The sequence below is a fragment of the Tachypleus tridentatus genome, chromosome 1, assembly GCF_004210375.1.
Source record: "Tachypleus tridentatus isolate NWPU-2018 chromosome 1, ASM421037v1, whole genome shotgun sequence".
Classification (NCBI taxonomy): Eukaryota; Metazoa; Arthropoda; class Merostomata; order Xiphosura; family Limulidae; genus Tachypleus; species Tachypleus tridentatus.
In genome coordinates this window covers 119165545-119191261 of record NC_134825.1, presented here as the reverse complement: position 1 = coordinate 119191261, position 25717 = coordinate 119165545, and positions in this window count along the sequence as shown.

Sequence of the window (25717 nt, the reverse complement as noted above, 5' to 3'; positions counted from 1 at the left end):
GTGTATTGGAATGATAAAGTTACATTTGGTTTCAATTATAAACCAACTAAAATCAAAATATCTCATTTCCAACGTGTTACTAATCGTACAACGTTGATGTATAGGGAAATTGTATGCATTCACGATTGAAATTAAAATAAACTACTTTGATAGAAAGCTATGAGAGATTTCTCAATTTCTGAGTTAACGGATAATAACATGAAAAAAACAAAACAGAAAACCTTATTTTATTTTGTTTATTTAAAATAAAGCACGTATTCAACTCTCACCTTCGTCGTCGTCAGCTCCTTTAGCAAAGACGAAAAACAAAGCCAAGACGAAGCACAGTTGATTAAAAGTGATGCATTTGACGGCGTGCATTTTTTCTATCAGTTGGACGAAACACTTCTTCCGGCAGATCAACTTTCAGAAACTTGTTTGTTTGTTTCTACAAAGAAAATAGTCAACTATAAAGTTTATAGACTAAAAATGTTCCTTAACTAACTGATGTTTATCCTTGTTGAAGCAAGTATTGCATTTGTCGCTTGGAACAGAGAGACAGAGCAAAAATCGACAGTTGCTGAAGCACGCGAGACGTCAGATGGGCAAAGTGAATTTACTGCACGAATCTCCCGCTCGGATGCCGATCGAACGTCGCGTGGTTAAGCCCACTTGACCTCGAAGGGGAGGCAAGGAACACGATATCAGACCTACAACTTCATTTTCTCCGTCTTTTCCCAGTTGATTTCTTATTATTTAAAAGTATTACGAGCACATTTTGTTGTAGGTCTGTTCATAGATACAAACGCGTAAAATAATATCTTGTGTCATCGTTTATACTTGCCTGTGATACACTTCAACGTATCCTAAACTACTTTAATGTTACTTGTAATTCAGATTAAAATATGTTATGTTCTAGCACGCAATAATCAGCTGTTTTATTTCATATTAACTGTCGTGGTAACAAACAAGGAACACAATCTCACAGAAGAAATAAAAAAACACATTAACTTTCACGTTCAATGATAAAAATCTTATAATAAATGTTTGTTTTTTTCAATTTTTATCGATCGATTTTCTAAAAGCATTCACTAAGTCATGTTATATCACACAATGTCTTCACAAACGAGGGTTACTTGAGCGTGATGGAAACGTTTTTCACCACATAAAATAAGTCGGCGGCGTGTAGTCCAAGCTGCGATACATACGGTAGAGATTTCTAATGTTTATGTTTGGTTTTTAGCAAAATTCTGATGGTTCGTCACTAAAGTATTGCCATCAGTAACATTATAGTTTTTATAAATATGTCTTATAGCCATTTCTAAAAATATCCATATAGAAAATTGAGAAATAAATTTAAAAACACAAGTTGAACAAATCACGGGGTCGGTTACACATAAGCCAATCACAGAGACGATTACAAACTAGCATGTCAGTGTGGGTGGGGTCTGTAAAACACAATTTTCATTTCTTGATGAAAAGAAACCATTTGAAATAAAAATGTATCTCAGAACGGCTGGTATGGGTATTAACACTTTTATTGATAAGCAGAGAACAACGCTTCGACCTTTCTATGTCATCCAATGTCATCTTTGTTGTTCTCTACTTAACAGTGTTAACACCCATACCAGCCGTTCTGAGTTACAACGTTTCGACCTTACTATGTCATCCCATGTCATCTTTGTTGTTCTCTACTTAACAGCGTTAACACCCATACCAGCCGTTCTGAGTTACAACGTTTTGACCTTACTATGTCATCCTATGTCATCTTTGTTGTTCTCTACTTAACAGTGTTAACACCCATACCAGCCGTTCTGAGTTACAACGTTTCGACCTTACTATGTCATCCTATGCCATCTTTGTTGTTCTCTACTTAACAGTGTTAACACCCATACCAGCCGTTCTGAGTTACAACGTTTCGACCTTACTATGTCATCCTATGTCATCTTTGTTGTTCTCTAGTTAACAGTGTTAACATCCATACCAGCCGTTCTGAGTTACAACGTTTCGACCTTACTATGTCATCCTATGTCATCTTTGTTGTTCTCTACTTAACAGTGTTAACACCCATACCAGCCGTTCTGAGATACAGTTTCCATTACTAAACTGGGCAGAGCTATTATAAAGCAAAACTTTCGCCCGTGGAAAAAACAAATGCTAACAGTTAACACATATCACAGTCGAGTGCGAACAAATAAATTTTCAAATATTTTTATTTAATTCTAAAGAAGCAGAACTCACGAGTTCATAGCTCACTCCACAGATTCACGGAAAGAGAAAATATTTTACTAAAGTACATTGCACGTAAGAAATGAAAGTTTATTGTAACATTGAAGGAGCAATGGTGTATCTCTGTGACTGACTGCCAAAAAAAATATATCGTACAATTTTTACAAACAAGATCATGTCTTTGCCAAACGGTACAGAAAAAAAGTAAATTACATTTCTTCTTGAACTACAAGGCTGTCGTTTATATTTCTGTTTTGTTTTTATATAAACTAAAACCATAAGTTCCCAGGGCTCGGCATGGCCAGGTGGGTTAAGGCGTTCGACCTGTAATCCCCGTCGCACCAAACATGTTCGCCCTTGCAGCTGTATGGGCGTTATAATTTATGGTCAATTCCACTATTCGTTGGTAAACGAGTAGCCCAAGTGTTGGCGGTGGGTGGTGATGACTAGCTGCCTTCCCTCTCGGATCACGAGTCGAACGCCTTAACTCACCTGGTTATGTCGGGCCCAGCCTTAAAGGATTATAGAGGTTGGGAATACAGGTTTGTGTCTCGTAACGCAAATCAACCCGAGTGTGTATAAAGTGGCTTTGCAATCTCGATTCCATTGCTTCCTAATGCTGTGGGAGCATTATAATGTGACTGTCAATCCCACTATTCGTTGGTAAAAGAGTAGTCCAAGAGATGGCGATGGATGGTGATTACTAGTTGCCTTCCTTCTAGTCTTACACTGCTAAATTAGGGACGGCTAGTGTAGATAGCTCACGAAATTTAAAATAAACAAACAATAACCTCACAGTAAAAAAACAAAAGTCAAAAGGACATAGCAAGAGCTTCTATTGACACTAACCCTGTGAAGAACTACATTGTATGACCATTACGCCATAAAATGTGTGACTTTGCCATTATCAAGTTTTATGCCTCAGCTGACATCAGCGTTTCTAAGAACTATGAATAACAAAACTAAGATTAATGCTATCACTTCTCCGGCATACTCGTATATCTTCTGCAAACCTCGTTTTTCCGGGAGTAAATGTACTTTTTTTTGAGGTTTTAGAAATTCTTTGGTAAAATTATAATATTTGAACCAACCTGAGTGCAGTTTCTTACTTCTAATGATGTCGCGATGGTCAATGTACAAACACAGTTACTGAAAGGTCTGAGAGAACAAAACAGAATGCATAAATATCTAAATGTGTCCTTTACAGAAATCGGAAACAGAGATTGTATTTTCAACGTGATTGACCGTTTAAAAATAAAAAGATACGACACAAGAAAGATTTACTTCGAATCTCGCGCAAAGCTAGCTATTCCTAATTCAGATGTGAAAGACTAGAAGGAAGGCAGCTAGTCATCGCCTTTCACCGCCAGCTCTTGCGTTACTATATTAAAAACTAATGCTAGGATTGACTGTCACACAATAACGCTGCCATGGCTGAAAAGGTGACCTTCAGAATGCGATGGGTTCTCATTGTTAGCTGGTTACTTACAACACTTTGTGATCACGCATTTGCGTTGTTTTTCTTTCTATACATCACTTTTAAAAGTAATATTGCTACTGAAAATAAATATTTCAAAGTAATTAACTTTGTTACACATACGTACCCATTTTCTGATTCAGAGCTGATAGCGCAACACTAAATAGAAGAAGGGAATGTTTTTTTTCTGAGGAACGTTGGGTATAGACACTTTATAGAACTCCATGTTCGATGCTACTTCTGGAAATAAAATATAAATTTTTAGCAGAACACGTTTATTTATTTTAGGCTTGCAAGAAGCAACTTTCACACATGTGCAGAATTACAAATTACAACTACTTTTATTTTTGTTATTTAAAAGCAAGTCAAATGTAAAAACAACAACAAAAAACTAATTACAATGTCAACATGTGCCGATTATCCTACTGCCTAAAACATTATTAAATGATTTTCATTGTAATAATAATATTGTAATCCTTTCGGGATTACCAGAAGTCCCCCATTTCTATCCAATTACAATATCCGTCTAAATGAACAACGAAAAGTATGATTGCGCCTGCTTATCAGAATTGGATCCATAAACTCCCTCTGTTTTCTAATAGAAATTTTATCTCGTTTTGGTTTTATGGTAATGATTTGAAACTGATTTCTTAAAGTTTTACATATTGACCGAATTAAAAAGATTTGTTAACATACATATACCACGAAAGGTTAAATAGAAACGGAGCTGCATATATAATTTGTGTTCTAATAACTTACCTGTACTTAATGGCCCTGCATGGCCAGGTGGGTTAAGGCGTTCGACTCTAAATTGAGGGTCGCAGGTTTGAATCGCCGTCGCACCAAACATGTTCATCCTTTCAATCGTGGGGGCATTATAATGTGACGATAAATCCCACTATTCGTTGGTAAAAGAGTAGCCCAAGAGGTGACGGTGGGTAGTGATAACTACCTGCCTTTACTTTGGTCTTACACTGCTAAATTAGGGACGGCTAGCGCTGATAGCTCTCGTGTAGCTTTACGCGAAAAATTAAAAAATAAAACATACCTGTAATGTTATGGTTTTGATATTTCAAGAAAATATTTTAGCAAGTTGACCTCTCTATTGATCTGTTTATTGTCTACCAAGAAATCCGTTTTTTTTTAGTTACGTACAAATTTTTTGTACTGTAGGTAATAACTATAAACTTTAATCTTTGGTCCATAAAGTTAGTTTTATTTTAACCCTAAAAGACGCGATAACCTAAGAAGAAACTGTTTAATATATATATATTTCTAAACAAAAGGTACGTTCAAGTGTGTTCCTATAGAAAATATAACGGCGGATGTCATCCGCAGAATCCATTAATGGACAATAATCTTCGTTTTCCTTCAGAAATGTGTTTTGAATATTTCTTGACTCAGGCTTTCCGTAGTTGACAAGAGACATAAAGACATCTACCTTCATGGATAAATAGAAAGGTTAAGCCTTGCTTTACGTAAAAGCAAAGATGATCCCTTTCCATAAGTCTAGCTAAGGCCATAAATGACTTGGGCCTACGAGACTTTCAAACTCAAATTTATCATGCTCGTTTAGTGAGACGTCTAGAAATTTACGATCTGAAGTCATCTCTTTGAAGGCGCTTGTAACTTACCGAGATTTACAATATAGAAGTTTTTCCACAATAATAAAAAAACAGTTTCATTGAAACAGCGTTTATGAATAAGTCGGCCATGTTTCTCCGACAGTCGTGGCTTTATTTAGACATGTAATAATTCCATTGTAATCACTTGAGCTTATGATTATACCCATTTATGTGAATAATCTTATTCTTAAACTATAGAAACTATTATACCTTACATTTTTCACAATTTTTTGTTTCTTTTAAAATGTTTTATTATTTTTTATATTCTTTATTTTTTTATTTTTATTGGTTTGCGGTAATAAAATTAAACCAATACGTCGATCGTTTTGTTTTTTGTCTTTAATTTAGCGCAAAGCTACACGAAGGCTATCTGCGCTAGCCGTCCCTAATTTAACACTGTAAGACTAGAGAGAGGCAGCTAGTCATCACCACCCACCGCCAACTCTTAGACTACTCTTTTACCAACGAATAGTGAGATTAACCGTCACATTATAACGCCCCTACGGCTGAAAGGACGAGCATGTTTGGTCTGACGGGGGATTCGAACCCGCGACCCTCAGCTTACGAGACAAACGCCATGCCGGGCCTCAGATATATAGCATAAATAGGAATAAAACACTTTTGGTGTTTTGCTTCATCCTTAAAAGTGCATTGGATTTCTAATTGAGTGCAATCTTAGAAAAATGGCACTGATGAAACTGTAACTAAAGTAGTGCAAGGAACCAATAGTGTATCAAAATGAGATCTATTTAAGAAACTTCCGAGGGTTCAACGCTAGATTTGAAAATTAAATTGACTTCAATCAAACACACAATGGATAGATATTCACTAATCGTTATATTTCAATCCAGTTCTAGAATAAGTCCTAACAAATGTGATTCATATCTTTCCATTTTCTACCGATTGAACTTAATATTCTGTTCTTTGTTTGTTTATTTTTATATTTTCACAACTGGAGTTGTCGTTAACTCGTATTTTCGTTAAGGACCAGTATCTCAAAGTTAATTACAAGCTATATTGCCTTTTCAATTTGGGATTCTTCCGAAGGATGTAGGATGATTTGAAAGATTAGAAGCAGGTACAACATCACATTCGTTTAGAATGAGGTAATATTACTCATTTTAAAAATTCGATTGTAACAGGATTCTGAATACGTCCCTCCAATGGTTGGTCCCACATACCTACCATTGTTTGTACTTTTGGTACACGAGTTTATATACTACTACAGAAGTATTCAGCGGACCTTCTATCTCACACTCTATTTAGGTAAATATTTCAGTTGAACTAGTGTCTAAATGTTTTCACGAATCCAACAGTTTTATTCGGATAATCTTATACAACAACAAACAGATGTTTTCAGTTGTTTTTTATGTGGATTATTCTGTTTAAGAAAGACAATGGAAAACTATTTCTTTGAAGCATTCACTTAATGTTTTATCCTCTGGCTTAAAAGTTTTAATTTCCATATATATTAAACGCCCTGAGCAGCAATTTTAAATGTATTTTTTTTTCAAAGACTGAGGAAGTGAAACTCGAAATGGGAACAAACTTCTGTAAAAAAAAAGTTTTCGTAATACATATTACTTAACATGCGAACAAAAGATTGAAACTGTATGTAGAGATTTTGTCGTTTAACAATTGGGGTAATTCTTTGAAAGACTTAACAGTGGTAAACACTATGAAAGTGTAACCAATACATTTGTCATACAAAATCTTAAAACTTTCAGGACAGGACAGTAACATTTCGTGATAGAAACACAGAAAACTTTATCAACTTAATGTGCCTTCAGCGACTTCAACAATTTGTTCATAGATTTTTCCATTAAACATAAAATTAGATTTTCTTGTCGTTGCAAATTAGTTAAAAATTACAATTCGTTCTGAATAAATATAAGGTTAGAAAAAACAACAAAAGTTTCATCTAGCAATGTATTCACAAACACTGATCGTACTAGTTAGTTTAGGTAGTTATCACAATTAGATTCCATCAAGGAACATAGGGCCGCAATCGCTTGCGGATTCTTCAACAAGTATTTAAGTGAGTAGGTTGTTAGCCCACTGCACCGAGCCGTCCCTAATTTAGCAGTGTAAGACTAGAGGGAAGGCAGCTAGTCATCACCATCCACCGCCAACTCTTGGGCTACTCTTTTACCAACGAATAGTGGGATTGACCGTCACTAATAACGCCCCTACGACTAGAAGTGCGAGCATGTTTGGCGCGACGCGGGCGCGAACCCGCGACCCTCAGCTTACAACTCGCACACCTTAACGCGCTTGGTCATGCCAGGCTCTAGATCGTACTAGAGATCCCACAAAGTGGTGATTATAGGTTTCAACACTAGAAACAATTGATCCTGTTTGACAATTTTGTTCGAGGACATTAATGGTAGTATATAGTACATCATGTCACCACACTGTAAGTCTAGAGAACTCTTATCATTTTAATTGGTTTGGTATATATCTTGGGTTGTTACGCCATGTTTTTACCTGAAAAAAGTAGTTGGTAAATTTGGCTTTCGTTGTTGGTGTTGGTGTTGGATCATTTCTTATTTTTACAAACTTATCTGCATTTTGTAGAATAAATTCCACTTTCTCGTGTGATCCGTTTTAGTTGAAATCAGAAAAAAAAAATCATTTCCTTCAATCTAATTAGTACAATGTTCTTAGACGTTTTAAAACTTTTCAGGACTTGGCTTCCTTAGTTAAATTATTGTTCTTTTTGGTGGACTTAAATTATTGTAACATCCTGGAGCACAAACAATGACCTGAGTTTCATATTCGGACACTTAACTTTTCAAATGCTATCCTTAGGTCATTGTTGTAAGAAATTAGCAAACTTATTAAGTAATATTTTTAGTAACTTTCATGCAGTTAACTTAAACTTTTGGCTTATATCCATTTCTCATCACCAGACGAACTGTAGTCTGATTAATTACAAACAGCGACACCTTCATGTTACCAGACTTGCATCTATCCTTTTTTAAGGTTATTGAATTAAGTAAGTGTTTCATCTGTGTCAAAGGTTTATTATTACAGTTACATTTATATGTCCTCTTTAGGAGATTAATTCTGTTTTTCATTTATATTACAGGGTGTTCGGAAAGTCACTGTGCAGTTTTGTAATCATATTTCATTCAGTCTATTTCAAGCCAGCAACTGATAGCGGTGTTTAGAAACAAAATAAGAAGGATCCAAACCTGTATTGATGCCAACGGGGATCACTTTCAACATTGTTTATAATTGTCATTCATCTTTACCTCCCGTATTGAAACATGTCTGTTAATAAATATATAAGTGTACAGTGACTTTCCGAACACCCTATAGATTTATTCTCCAATTACTTAGCTTGAATCTGAACTTGAAATGTTTTATCTTTATTTTTGAAACCCAGATATTTATTCTGCGATTGTTTGCAATTTTTGGAGTAGGAAATTCAAATTAAAAAAGTTAAAAAAATTTGTTGTAGCTCAAAATGAAATATTTGTTGTTTTATTTAAAAAAGTTGTTTTCTTCAAATAATAGGAATCCTAAAATATCAAAATATTTTATGAGGAATTATCTCGATTTCAATCCTTGGATCAGTTAGGATAGAATAGGAGTTGAAAAGGCTTAACTTAATAAAGGAAAAGCTGGCGAGTACTTTTAAACTTTCGTCTTTAAAGAGTAACATACAGTAAACTATACATATGTAATAAAGATATAAATATAAAACAGCACAAAACTGTTGTAAATATTAACCCAAAAGTTTAAAACCCATAAATGAAAACCAAAAACTTAATATGAATACGATAAAAGCATACATGACATCATAAGCTAGAAAAACGATATTAAAAAGTGTTACGAGGTATTCACAAACTGAGTTAAAACAATATGGCCAGATGATTAAGGCACTCGAATCGTAATTTAAGGGTCGCGGGTTCGTATCCCTGTCGCACTCAACATGCTCGCCCTTTCAGCCGTGAGAGCGTTATAATGTGATGGTAAATCCCACTATTTGTTGGTAAAAGAATAGACCAAGAGTTGGTGTGGGTGGTGATGACTATCTGCTTTTCCTCTAGTCTTACACTGCTAAATTAGGGACGGCTAGCGCAGATAGCCCTCGTTTAGGTTTGTGCGAAATTCAAACCAAACCCTACCAGCAACATAGCGTCAGGAACGTAGTTTTGAGCAATATAAATAGAGAAGGTCAATCATTGCTTTTTATACTTTTCTCAAATACAGAAGAAAAAAACAAAGCGGTGTTAGATGTACGTCCTGCCCACCAAAAAAAAAAAAACAACAAAAACCCATCAACAACAAAAATTTAACCCCACCCGTAACACTTGTAATTCCATACCCGCGCCCGAATCTGAAACTGAGATTACGGTGTTTTCCTCCCGTAACCGCCGCAGAAATGTCTTTCGGAACCTTGAGCCATGGGTGCGTTAAAACTTACGATCAATCCTATTTTTCAGTGTGACAAGAGCTGACAGTGGGTGGAGGTGACAAGCTGTTTCATTTCTAATACATCACTTCAAAATTAGGAACGGATAGCACGAACAGATATCTCTCCTGTAGCTGCGTACGAAATAAACGAATTCTTTTGGTTAGAATATTCTGATTTTTTTTTGTTTTTTACTTTATATATCTGATCGTATATATTAAATGGCAAAAAATTATATTAATATTTATTAGTTTCATTTATAGTATTTTTAAACTGTTTATTAAATATAATATATTTTTTCTTTTTTCTTTTGTTTGTTATAGATTTATTACGAGGGCTGTTTTCCATTACCAACTTTCTGTAATGGACCCGTAAGGACCGACCTTATAGTATTGTTAGGATTATCGCCGAAAACATAACAGCAAAACTAAAAAAAACCGATAAATTATTTCATTGTAAGCAGTTGTTTTTTATCTCTGTTTTATTATATTATTTTACATTAATAATTGCTTATTGTGTTGGTTTTGAGTTCTAATCTTTACGGTTAGGTTGCGTTGTTCAAGAGTTATTGGGCCCGGCATGGCCAAGCGTGTTAAGGCGTGCGACTCGTAATCTGAAGGTCGCAGGTTTGCATCCCCATCGCGCAAAACATGCTCGTTCTTTCATCCGTGGGGGCATCATAATGTAACGATCAATCCCACTATTCGTTGGTAAAAGAATAACCCAAGAGTTGGCGGTGAGTGGTGATGACTAGCTGCCTTCCCTCTAGTCTTACACTGCTAAATTAGGGACGGTTAGCGCAGATAGCCCTCGAGTAGCTTTGTGCGAAATTCACAAAACTTCAGGAGCTATTGAAAGTTTGGAATACATGAAGACTTCTGCTGCTACGTCAGTTGGCAGCCAAGAGTATTCTAATATTAATTAGTATTCCAACCGTGCGACGACGAATAGAGGAACTACATCTAAATTACAATATTGCTACTGAACCTTATTACAAGAGGATTATTTCTGTTCTTCTTATCATAATATTATTATTTATTTATATCCGAATCACGTATAAACAAAAACTATAATACCTTATTTATTAAATTAACAAATGATTCTTTCAGGGAAAGTAAGTCCATGTCAAAGTACTGGAATTTTATGAGTCATAGAAAAACGAATGGGTGACTCTGTACCTTTAGAAAGTAAGGGACTTTTTCTAGATGAACATGTGTCATGAATATATTCCCGATCAGTTAAGGTTGAAAATTATTGTGTGTTTTTTTCGGGATGGGGGCTCATTTGAATTAACATTTATATTATCCTTCTGGAAAAATAGGTTTGGTGGCATATCAATACAAAGCTACACAAATGTATACTCTAAACTCGGTTTATGGAATTCGAAGTTCCCCGCAGACATTTGGCTCAGCGACTGGGGTTGGGAAAGAGGGGGGCGGGAGACACCTACTTCGTGATGTGAAAACTTCTACAGCTTCAGGAAAAGCGAATGATAATCGGATTGGATGAGTAAAATACATCTGATGACGTGTTGCATAACAACCGCACAGAAGCATAAATATCTCATATACATTTTTATGACATGAGGATCCTTTGAAGACATTAAGGGGTGATCTTTCAGCTATCTAATTAACTTGTTTTTAAAAGTTCAAAATATATAAAAAGATTAAGTAACCACGATACTGATTTTTACTAAGTGCACCAATAGTTAGACCAAAGTACCTTTTTTTTTAAGTTCAAGTGGTGATTTAAATTGAAAATTAATTAAACAGTGGAAAATTGAAGACCAATATTTGAGAGTCGTACAAAACATCGAAGAATCCTTATAGCAAATCGATATATGGATATTATAATAACGTCTCGGTAGCAAAGAAAGTAAACAAATATTATTCATAAAAGTCTTAGAAGCGTATAAGAGGCAAGCTTATGTCATGTTTAGAAGAAAACCAAATTGATAAACGTTTTGAAACCCAAAAAATTTACGGAATGCATTTTTAGAGACATTTGCTTCATAGAGAACGACATGAAAAGCGGTGTAAGAGTTTATCCTTATGGATACGTACTTTCAACCACCAATCATACATTGTGAACGGTATATAGCTTAGCAGAAAGCAAGGATGCGACAAATTGAATAAACGTTGGCGTCACTTACTAAAAGATAATTTTCGCGGGTGAATGCGCAATTGGATGTATTGTGAAGGTCGATACCGACATTGTGCAAAGAGCGTTAGGTGAAATTCGGCTTTATTCGACATAACGCTGGTATCGTTTGTCAACGCGCAATAACAACACGTTAGCTCGTTTTGTTATCTTTATTTAATATGAACGCTATGGTTAGGTAGGATCACGAGAAATGTGCTTGAACACCCAAGAGTTTATTATTAGGTATTCGTGTAAACAATATGTATTATTAAATTTTAGATAAAGAAAATGCCATGTACATGATTTGTTTGTTTGTTGTTTTTGAATTTCGTGCAAAGCTATTCAAGGGCTATCTGTGCTAGCCGTCCCTAATTTAGCAGTGTAAGACTAGAGGGAAGGCAGCTAGTCATCACCACCCACTCCCAACTCTTGGACTACTCTTTTATCAACGAATAGTGGGATTGACTGTCACATTATAACGCGCCCACGGCTGAAAGGGCGAGCATGTTTGGCGCGACGCTGATGCGAACCCGCGACCCTTGGATTACGAGTCGCACGCCTTAACCCATCTGGCCATGCCGGGCCCTTTAATTAGATTTAAAAGCGTTTTATAATTTCATATTCTCAACAGTGTACAAAAGTTAATACATGTGTATTTCATTCAGTAAATATTTTGTCCTCATAACTCCCGTATTATATTTTCATGGAAATTTCTTATTGACATTTGGTCATCTTTAATGTTATTCATGTCCAATGCGAAAGAATGTTCATCTGGTCAAAGGAACATGATGATTCATAGTGGACAAATAAAAACATATTTTGGTGTTCCTGATTATCGTACGTGTGTTTCTGTTGGATGTAACACATGTTTCTAAATATACAATAATGAATGAAAACCTTAAATATATATTAAAGTTTTGTGAGTAAAGCCGTTGAATGTATAATAACTGTAACTCGCGATACAGTTCTTTTCTTTAGTAATATTCGCTACTCTCTGAGATATTTTTTTTATCTCTAAAATTATAACATGTCCAAGTTTGTTTGGGTTTGTAGCTCCTTGACTCATAGTCTTAACAACTATTGATTAAGGTGTAAAACTGCGTTCAGTTATACGAAGTTATCACTGGTGTTCAAATTCTGTCAATTATCTTGAATTTGAAGTAATTTGTTGTTGTTTAAAAAGTCTCCATTAACATCACTGAAATTCCACACTGTTTTAACAGCAATTGTAGTAACAGTAACTGCTCAGTTAGACTCAGTACCAATTTGTTTGCTGCCTTGTAATCTGTTGTTAGGAACAGACTTTGAAACTTAAACGTACGTTCTCCATTATTAGAGCGATATACGATGCCAAACACAAAATATGAATTGCGTGTTTTAAAATAATTTCCATGTGGTTGTTTTCACACGAGTTTTATGTAAATTTAGAAACTGCTAAATCTGAGTAAAGTTTTCACTTTCCATTCAGGAAAGTCCTGGTTATTAATTATTTTCCTTTGTGTTATAGACAACACTCATTATATGACTCTGAAGTTTGCCGAATTCGACATTCGTGTTTTTTATCAACTGTTTGCATAATATAGTATTTTGTATAAAGAACAGCCTTAAAGTAATGGAAGTTGAGAAATCGAAAACTAATCCCTATTTGGTTTCAATGCAAATTAACAAAGTTTTGCGCTTCTATCTTTTTTTGTGCAAGAGAATGTTTCAGGTGGTTGTGAAAATATTCAAGTCGAAAAATGAAAGTCACTATTATGGTTTTTGAACTAAAACGTGTAATTATATTTGTGCTGTAGGTAAATAGGTGATCTTACGTTTGAATTCGGAAAATGATAGTCTTACGTTTTCCATTTCTCTTTTATACTATGTTATTAAAAAGTTGGTGCATCGTACTTTCAACTGATCATAAAGTTTAAATAAAATTATTTCATTACATGTTTTTCACTACTTTAGTTTCGTATTCTTAATTCTACTTGTTATATACAAATATATCCTAAAAATATTTCTATATGGAGAGGAAAATTACTAAAAAGGAACAATTGTACCTTTTGGACTTTAGTTTTAATTTCGCGCAAAGCTTCACAAGGTCTATCTGCGATAGCCTTTCCAAATTTAGTAGTATAAGACTAGAGGGAAGGCAGGTGGTCATCACCACCCACCGCAAACTCTTATGCTACTCTTTTACCAACGAATAGGGGGATAGACTGTAACATTATAACGCCCCCAGGGTGAAATGACGAACATTATTATAACGCTGAAAGAACGAGCATGATGATTCGACGGGGATTCAAACCTGCGACTCTCGAATTATTAGTCGATTGTCCTAGCCACCTGGGCCAGTGAACTTCAGTAAGTGTTTGGCATATATGAAGCTCATATAGGTAATTTGAAACGACACATATTTCAACTTCTGCTACAATGATGGTACGTGTTTATTTAAATGTTTCTGTTGCGTGTTTTATAATTCAGTTTAAAATTCTGATTACCCCCAAAAAAAACAACAACAACAACAACAAACAAACCAGAAACAAGTTATTGATTTGGATATAAGAAAACGTTTGCTTCCATTAAGATACAGAATAATATAAAGTATTTTCATATTTGCAAAACATGTAGTTCACAAAATGAACACTATAAAAACCGTAGTTTTATAGCTAGTTTCATTATACATTCGAAATAAATATACATACTACTGATTAAAACGTGGGTATTATTTACTTAAAACACGATAAGATAATAAACCGATATTTTATAACGGTCGGTCTGTGACTGACTGAACTCTTGTTCTGTGTATTAACATTATATACTACGACAGAGGGCCCAGCATGGCCGGGTGGTTTAGGCACTCGACTCTTAATCCGAGGGTCGTGGATTCGAGTCCCCGTCACACCAAACATGCTCGCCCTTTCAGACGTGGTGGCGTTATAATGTGACGGTCAATCCCACTCTTCGTTGGTAAAAGAGTAACCCAGAGTTGGTGGTGGGTGGTAATGACTAGCTGCTTTTCCCCTAGTCTTACACTGCAAAATTAGGGACGGCTAGCACAGATAGCCCTCGAGTAGCTGTGGTTGAAATTCAAAACAAACCAAACTGGCATAGGTAAGAAGAAAATTCCAAGTTTCGGGGTTACGCTTAGTTGTAAAAAATTTGTTGAAATGCCTTACTTTGTGTTTTTGTGTAAATTTGTTGTTGAAACGTTCTAGTGTATTTTTTATGGAAATGTGTTGCTGAAATGGTGTCCTAGTTTGTTATTCATGTATTTTTAAACGTCCTAGTTTGTTATTCATGTATTTTGAAATGTACTAGTTTGTTATTCACGTATTTTAAATGTCTTAGTTTGTTATTTATGTATTTTTAAACGTCCTAGTTTGTTATTCATGAATTTTAAAGGCCCTAGTTTGTTATTCATGTATTTTTAAATGTCCTAGTTTGTTATTTATGTATTTTGTTCAATGTTCCAGTTTACCTTCAAGTAAGTGTTTTCCGGATATTAAGTATTATGGAAAGAGTTTTAGTTTAATATTTACTTAGTTTTCTAAATACAAAAAATGAACAGGAAACAAATATTTTCGTACCTAAATCATGCATGAGGTCGTGCTGTTTTAGGGTCCACCCCACCTCTCAGTAATTCATCTTAAACTTTAAATTTAATGTGAAATCACATTCACGAAACAACATGTGCAAATCACAGAAGTAAACAAGCAGTTTTTTAATCTTAAAGATAAATAAACTTTTTTAACAACCGCCAGATCGTTTGACGCACAAGGAACTTTAAAGTAACAGTAACATTTTAAAAGCTACTAAAGTACATATATTTCCAAATATCATGATGACAAGGTTTGGTTTGTTTTGAATTTCACGCAAAGCTGCACGTGAGCTATCTGCACACTAGCCGTCCCTAAGTTATGAATTTAAAATAGCGGGAATACAACTAGTCATCACCATCCACCGCCAACTCTTGGACAAATGTTTTAACAACGCATAGTGGGATTTACAGTAACCTTACAACGCTCCCACTGCTGAAAAGGCGAGCATGTTTGGTGTGACAAGAATTCGAACCCACAACTCTCAGATTACCAGTCGAGCACTCTAACCACCTGCCCTGGTATACCTAGAGACCACCAAATCCTATCATACGTAACATTTTGTTAATAAAGGGTTTAAAAATTTCCTAGAATTTTCTGAAAAATAGAACAAAAGTCTATAAAGATAAATAACAATATATAGCATGTTGTGTTAGTTGTACATGTTTTACATTGTCTCATAATAACCAATTTATACATGTTTGTGTAGATTATATTTAGCTTTCACTGTCAAAACATTAAAGACACATTAATATGCTTATTTTTGCTAAAATACCTTAAGTATCTAAGAGCTTCATATGCTGACATTATATATTCTTTAAGTTCCATTCCGTTTTGGCCTTTTAAGTCTTTAAGATGTCCGTCTGCACTTCAAAATCAATCATAATATGTCATAACGAGAGCTTCAGCGTAATTCATGAGTATGTGTGGTCGTCAAGTAGCGACCGGGTTATGGCTCTGGGTTCAATTTAGCTCAAATTTTATTGTTCTAAGCTTTCAAAATAACAATGATAAATGTTACGAATCTTGTATTTTTTATTTTTTTACATTGGAAAATACATTATTGCTTCTTGAATCTATCTTCTTGAATGTAAATCGAGTTATGTTTAGAAGGTAACATAATCTTTTTTTTCTTGAAGAAAGTTGCAGACGATTAGAGTTATTCTTACTATATACACACATATATGTATATATTATTTATTAATTATTCATACTATATGTATATCTTAACCCTTACATTCATGCATCTTACTAGCATTGAAAATGTAACAAATCCGAGTGAAAGGTGTCTAAAAACTATTACATAAGACTGTTTGTTGTTACTGAAGAAAGATTAACCCAGAACATACTTCGCTTTCTCTCACGAGGAGGTGGCTCGGCATTGCCTCGTAATCTAAGAATCGCGGGTTCGAATCCTCGTCGTACCAAACATGCTCGTCCCTTGAGCCGTTTGGGCGTAATAACGTTACTAGCTGCCTTCACTCTGGTCTTACATTGCCAAATTAGGGACGGCTAGCGCAGATAGCTCTCGTGTTGCTTTGCTCAAATTCGAAAAGAGAAACAAAGAAATAAATCTACAGAACACGTAAAACAATAATAATACATGAGCCGATGCAGAAAGGCTTGCTTATCCAAAACAAAAAAAGTCTTTAACCCTAACCTATATAAACATACATTTACTTTAAATATTTTGCAGCGTACCTCTTTCCATTAATTTAAATAACTTTAAGTATATACTATTAGTTTTTACTTTAAAATCATTCAATTTACATTTTGCTTACCTGCTACGATAAGGAAAAATAATAATAATTTATACTAGAAATCGTCAAACTTCTAAGAACTATTTATAAGTAGAAACGGCTGGTATAGATAAAGAAAGCACTATGTATAGGAGCGAACAACGTCTTGACCTTCTTCGGTCATCGTCAGGTTCACAAAGAAAGAAAGAGGTAACTGACCGAGAGCTGACCACATGTTTAAAGGGGTTGTGTAATTGAGTGTACGAATGTAGAGGGCGTGCTTAGATGTTGGATTATATTTATTAATACAGGTATAAAGCAGTTCTTTTGTATTGGTTTATTTTGGACTTAAGTTGTTGTATAAGTAAGGCTTTTTTAATTATGCGTTTGTTTATGTTTGTTTCTTTATTTAGTATTTGAGTGTTTTCTATGGTTATGTTGTGTTTATTTGATTTGCAGTGTTCGAAAACGTGTGAAGGTGACTTTTTATTTTTTTTAATCTGGTTTCCATTTTTCTACTTGTTTCTCCAATATAGAAGTCGTGGCAGTTATCACATTGTATTTTATAAATAATGTTGGTGTGGTGTTTGTCAGTGTTAGTGTAAAATAGTATAGACCTCAGTTTTGTACCTGGTTTTTGAATAAATTTAGTATTAACTGGAATGTCATATTTTGTTTCTGGTATTTGCCAAATGTTGGTTATTTTTCTGCTAATGTCGGGGATATGTGGTATGCAGCAGTTTATGGTTTTGTGATTTTTCTATAGAAGTGGATTTTCTCATCATCACGGATTTCTGAAAACTATTATACCTCTTACACAAATAACAGATATGAATATGGAGATAAATATTGGAACAGAGTTTTAAATTACTTTCCAAAAATTTTGTGTCTTCTACGAGAATAATTTTATGAAGTTACGACTTTTTTATTATTGAAGATTTTATTAACTGAAGAATAATTTTGAACCTAAGTTAAAGTATTTTGTAGGTTTCTAACCTATTTCACGATGGTGAAGCTTGCACTTAAACATGCTTTTAAAGTTCACTGTCGAACGTTTCAGCATTTAGATTTTGTTTCTCTTAGAGTGTGTGTTTTCATAGAGCAAAGCCACATCGGGCTAGCTGCTGAGTCCATCGAGGGGAATCGAACCCCTGATCTTAGCGTTATAAATCCGTAGACTTACGAAATACTTAAAATTGTATCATAAAGAATGAGGATTTTTTATTTTCTTCTCCTAGTGGCACATCGGTATATCAGTGGACTCACACCGCTAGAAACCGGGTTTCGATACCCGTGGGAGCAGAGAATAGATAGCCCATTATGTAGCTTTGTGCTTAATTGTTAACAAAAATGTTTTATATTAGTGATAAAATAACAGGAATTATTACATGGTATATTTTGTAATATGTGTCCCCCGAGTCCACACTATATAAACGGTTGAATATAATTATACTATAGCAGCTTCTGTTATTCGATATATTTAATTCGAGTTGCAGACACTACATTTTGGTCATCGAAAGTAGTGCAGCCTATCCATTTAATGCAAACTTAGTAGTATAAATTAATGTTCTTTTTACTGGTCGCGAAATCTAATAAGCTAAGAAAGCCTGAGCGAAAGACTGGAAGTACAACCACACGATCAAACGCCATGTGTATGTGATATTATTATAACATATTTTCTATTCTTTTTTATGAGATTTTTACATCGAAACGTCTATAAATTTCTAGAATTTAATTGTTTATATAAATCTAGAACTGACCACTTCTGTCTCAGGAAGCGCAGATAGCCCTCGCGTGGCTTTGCGCGAAATTCAAAACAAACAAACAAATCTATCTCAGGAATGTCACGTTTTACTGTTTTTTTAAAAGAACTTTACCCAAAACATAACAACGAACAAAGAATTATTGAAAGGTTGCTTCGAACATCGTTAATACCTAATGAAACCTGAAGAACAGTATTTACCCACATTAATCTAGGTTCAGATTCAATTGCACCATGTATACTGGTGCGACGTACATGTTAAGGATATTGTTGCTATCTAACACATGCGTGTTAGGTGACATACGTCCTACCCTCCATGAAATGGAGCGTACAGGTGACAAGCACTTTGTTCTAGGTTGTATTGTAGTTTCTTGAGATTTGGATGCAAAGTTAGAGTTTTAATTTTTATATAAGTAAATCTCGAGGAAAGCGTTTTGTTTCGTTTTTTGTACGAGCGATTGACATTAAAGAAGGGCTGTGAATCCAAATTTAGGAGTTATACTTGTCACTCCCAAGTGGTTCAGCTGCAGTAAATGTTTTGTTCATTATTAGTTATAGTTTGTTTCGGTAAAATATTATTAAAATTAACTGTGAATATGAGAATTGCGGATGTACATAACCTTATATACTATTAACGTTTATATATATACATATACATTATAACCATAAACCAAAACATATTAATATGATTTTTTTTTTAAATACGCTGCACATTTAAAAAAAAAAAAGATCCTAGGGTACAAGTTACAACGTGGGATTATAAAATGTATCCTAGGTTTTGGAGGTGACTGCATGATACTACCCACATTGCAGTGGGGATACACCATCTATAAGTCTTAACCTCTAATTCGCTAGTCTCACACGAGGAATTTAGAAATTAGGATAGCGAAATGTTGGTGCTCAAACCCACAACGTCCCACACCTACATCATCCTTCGCTACCTACAGAGAGTTATGGGAAGGTGACTGCTCTCCCAAGTTAGAATAAGAGTCATATGCTAATGACTCACATTTTTTGCTTTTGATCCTGTTAAAAAAAAGTTAAAAAGAACAGGTTGTGGATGCTAAAATTAGCACAACTGTTGTTTAACATTTACACACGCAAAGACATGCACTATACACACACACATATGTCCTTGATTTAGCATTCCCCATTATTCCTGTTCGTGATATATCCGGGAAAAGATTAGAACATCTAACTTATATCATTGTCATAATCCTAATTATGAACTTCCCGTGAGAAGGATTGAAACTGAAACCACGAGCCAACTGAGTCAAATGGTTAACTCATTGACAACTGCTAACAACTGTTAACAACTCAAAGTACAACATTCCTGTCTTACCCCGGTTAAGTTTGATTTGTGTCGTCTCTGTATTTAATAGGAATACTACATATCTTAAATGTCCACTGCAGTCATAAAGTCAAGGTTAATCAGATGACAGAAGACATATTAATTGTGAGATATATTGATGGTTAATCACAAAACTAGAAGCAATAAGAACACGAGATATGTACATTTTAATCTAAAGTTTTTGACTATTATATTAGTATTCGTATTAAATTAATAAACATTTATATAATTAACACAGATATACAGCTTATTAATTATTTAAATCTGATATTTGTTTCAGTTCTAGAGTGTATAATTACCTATATTTTTCATAAACGGAAGATCCTTTATCGTGCAAGATGAAGTAACCTTCCTTTAACCGGGTTACAAACTTTAGAAATGTCGGGTGAATGCTCTAAAAAATAAAGAAAACCGTAATATTCACGCAATTTATGTAATATATAATATAATGTCAGATCATTCATTATTACATCCCCAAACGTTTTTTGTATAAGTTTAAACAACCCAAAAATGTATATACTTTAAACATGAAAAACCACAGGGCGGTTATCAAGTGATTTTGTAGGAAGAGAGATTGACAAAAGTTGTGAAAGTAGGGGGTGCTTTCTATTAACTGGTTTCAGCGCCAAGTTTTTTAATATCCTTCCAGAGTGTTTTACGTGAATAATTTATTGGTGGTCATTGGGCGCAGAAGTGTTTACGTGCCGAAGTTCTGAAATCAAGTGTCATAGTAAGAAACAGTTCTCCATGTTAGCCTTATGGTGACTCTTGGAACAGACACTTCAACTGAGTTTGTGTATTATTTCAACAGCGTCAGCCACAATTTTATTTACATTCCTTAAAGGAGAGTGCTAGAACACTCTTTGAGATACGTAAGACGTTTGTGTACCCTTTTTCACACTGTGTTTGTTTGTTAAAGAACATGACGTCATCTATCAACGTAATTAACGTAAACTGACGTCAAAAATAATAATGATCATTAACAATATTAACGGGGCTGGAGGTGTTGTGGCTTTTTATTAACTTTTCTCTTGCTACAAACTATCATTCCACAAAGTTTGGATGAAATTGGTCCAGCGATCTAGGAGTAATTAAATAGCAGACAAACAGACGGACACATGAATTTTTTGTATTATATATATAGGGAGAGATAAACACATAATATTCTAAATATAAAACTATTAATTAGTTCATCAGACTAATATTGTGGTGCACCCTTACATTTACAATCTGAATAAAAAGTCATGTAAACTTTATGAGCACATGTAATGATGACATTAATGTCCTTTACCACAAGTAATGATGACATTAATGTCTTTTAGCACAAGTAATGATGACATTTATGCCCTTTACTACAAGTAATGATGACATTAATGTCCCTTACCACAAGTAATGATGACATTAATGTCCTTTATTACAAGTAATGATGACATTAATGTCCCTTAGCACAAGTAATGATGATATTAATGTCCCTTAGCACAAGTAATGATGATATTAATGTTCCTTAGCACAAGTAATGATGACATTTATGTCCTTTACCACAAGTAATGATGATATTAATGCCCATTACGACAAGTAATGATGACATTAATGTACTTTACAGTAACATTTTGAAAGCTACTTAAGTACATATATTTCCAAATATCATGATGACAAGGTTTGGTTTTTTTTTAATTTCACGCAAAGCTGCACGTGAGCTATCTGCACACTAGCCGTCCCTAAGTTATGAATTTAAAATAGCGGGAATACAACTAGTCATCACCATCCACCGCCAACTCTTGGACAAATGTTTTAACAACGCATAGTGGGATTTACAGTAACCTTACAACGCTCCCACTGCTGAAAAGGCGAGCATGTTTGGTGTGACAAGAATTCGAACCTACAACTCTCAGATTACCAGTGGAGCACTCTAACCACCTGCCCTGGTATACCTAGAAACCACCAAATCCTATCATACGTAACATTTTGTTAATAAAGGGTTTAAAAATATACTAGAATTTTCTGAAAAATAGAACAAAAGTCTATAAAGATAAATAACAATATATAGCATGTTGTGTTAGTTGTACATGTTTTACATTGTCTCATAATAACCAATTTATACATGTTTGTGTAGATTATATTTAGCTTTCACTGTCAAAACATTAAAGACACATTAATATGCTTATTTTTGCTAAACTACCTTAAGTATCTAAGAGCTTCATATGCTGACATTATATATTCTTTAAGTTCCATTCCGTTTTGGCCTTTTAAGTCTTTAAGATGTCCGTCTGCACTTCAAAATCAATCATAATATGTCATAACGAGAGCTTCAGCGTAATTCATGAGTATGTGTGGTCGTCAAGTAGCGACCGGGTTATGGCTGTGGGTTCACTTTAGCTCAAATTTTATTGTTCTAAGATTTCAATATAACAGTGATAAATATAACGAAACTTGTATTTTTTATTTTTTTTACATTGAAAATACATTATTGCTACTTAAATCTATCTTCTTGAATGTAAATCGAGTTATGTTCAGAAGGTAACATAATCTTTTTTTTCTTGAAGAAAGTTATAGACGATTAGAGTTATTCATACTATATATATATAGTATATTATTATTCATTAATTATTTATTATTATTTATTAATTATTCATACTATATATACATATATATCTTAACCCTTACATTCTTAGAATTGTATGTATCTTACTAGCATTGAAAATAAGACAAGTCCGAGATGAAGGTGTCTAAAAACCATTACAAAAACTGTTTCTTGTTACTGAAGAAAGATCAACCCCGACCAAGTGTCGCTTTCTCCCACGAGGAGGTAGCTCGTCATTGCCTCGTAATCTGAGGGTCGCGGGTTCGAATCCTCGTCGTACCAAACATGCTCGTCCTTTTGAGCCGTTTATGCGTAATGACGTTACTGTAAATCCCACTATTCGTTGGTAAAAGAGTAGCTCAAGAATTTGCGGTCTATTAGTGTAAAATAGTATAGACCTCAGTTTTGTACCTGGTTTTTGAATAAATTTAGTATTAACTGGAATGTCATATTTTGTTTCTGGTATTTGCCAAATGTTGGTTATTTTTCTGCTAATGTCGGGGATATGTGGTATGTAGCAGTTTATGGTTTTGTGATTTTTCTATAGAAGTGGGTTTTCTCATCATCACGGATTTCTGAGAACTATTATACCTCTTACACAAATAACAGATATGAATATGGAGATAAATATTGGAACAGAGTTCTAAATTATTTCCAAAAATTTTGTGTCCTCTACGAGAATAATTTTGTGAAGTTACGACTTTTTTATTTTGTTTGCACACTTCCGACTTTGTTTGTTCTTCCCATCGTTAAAATAAAAAAGTTTAAAAACACACTTGCTTTTCATCGACTTCGCAAAACTTTCAATCCTGTCTTGGTCCATCCAAAACACCCTATTCATCTCGCAAATAGCATCAATGTTGTATGTAGTATTCTCACTGTAACATGACATGAAATTCGTTATCATAAGACGGGCGGAACTTCACATACAATAACGCAAGAATGATATTGAATTCAGTCCAGTCGTTAGGCTTATCATAGCACATTATTACAAGAATAATCGCATTCTAGATTGAAGAAATAATAAAGTTGTAAAACTCAATAATAAATTTCAAATCATTTCCGTGAGTCATGGTGTCTCATTGTATTCAAAAATCACACGAACGTGAGAACCGGTACAGGTTTGCCACAGGTTACACCGTAATCATATTAATTATCTATAGTACACAGTAAATACCGAGGAAGGTACTAGATCATGTCGGAAAATTTATTGTTTCAAAAATTCTTGGTCATTCCGTTAGCCTTAGTGAGTTCATTGTGAAAGCTAGAAAGGTTGTTAATTCGAAATAAATGTTACTGCAGAGCGAGATTCTATTACGTGAAGGTATGGCAGAAAATTCACTATTTGAACTTTTAAGTACATCTAATTAAATGTTTTTAATTTAGAAAACAATTAACCTGAAACATTTAGATTTTGTTTTACTCAACCTTTATATATTGCTACAATTGTTACGATTAATTTGTGTTACATGGTTGTATTTTAAGAAAATGTGGTATTAATTACTTACATTTTGTAAACAGTAGAGAAATAAATATTTCGTTTTCGTAGGAATTTACAATGTATTTGCTCTATTAATAAATCATTGTGTTAAAGTGGACCTTGTACTCGGTATTGTAGAATGTTCAGCTAAAGTTTAATAACGTATATAGATACGTTAATCAGATAATTGTTTTAGCCCAGATTACTATCTCTACTGGGTAACATTACTCGAAAGAATTATAATATGGTTTTAGGTAATTTAATGTTCTATCAATAGTTATGATGTATGAATTGGTAGTTAACATGTTTAACAAAACCCGTTTAGCTTTTACGTAACATTCTCTCTCAAATTCGTTGGTTCGCAAGACACCATTCTACTTTCATGGCAGAGCATTCTTTGCAACCGAGTCTAACGTAATACAAGCAAATCCATCCGTCCCAGTTCCCTCGATTTCAAAACAACTGTTCTTATTTTTAAACACGAAATAAACATAAATGGTTTCTCAGTTGGAAAACTTTACCTCAACTACACGTATACCAAAAGTTCTATTGCACTCACGTGGTATTTTTATGACATCTGGGACAAAGTTAGATAATGGTTTGACGCTGTTCGTATGGCGCAAAAATTCCATAAAATTATATAAAAAAATCAACTTTATGAAAACTTTGATCTTAAAATATCTCGTTATTAATTCCACATACATAGTTACAAGTTTACTTTCTATATAAATATATATATTGAATGCTAAATAGTTTTTTTCAATGTTTTTGATAATTAGTGCTTTCTCGTAAACGTGTTTGCGAGGAAACATCGTGAGCGGGCCCTTTGTTCTCTAACTAATAAAAATATATTTACTATCATCATGGAGAAGTTATCTACCTGTACGTTTTGTATGAGGCAACATTGTTGTATTTATATTTTATACTAAAGCAACTGAAGCTATATACCTTCTTCTTTAAATTTGAAATATTAACCAAATTAACAACACTCTGCTATTTACAATCAAGGATATAGAACTGGTTTTTACACTTATAACACACACGGGCCCGACATCGCTATACAGTTGAGGAGATCTACTCGCAATCTGAGAATCGCGGGTTTGAGTTCCCGTCAAACCAAAGCTGATCGCCATTTTAGGCTCAGGGACGTTATTATGTGATAATCAATCCAACTGTTTTTTGTTAAAAGAGTAGCCCAAGAGTTGGCTGTGGGTTGTGATGACTAGCTGGTTTTCCATCGCTAAATTAGAGATGGGTAGCGCAGATAGTCCTCGCGTAGCTTTGCTCGAAATTCAAACCAAACTATAACGTGTCCTTAGCTTAAAGTGATGGAACTACTTTGTGT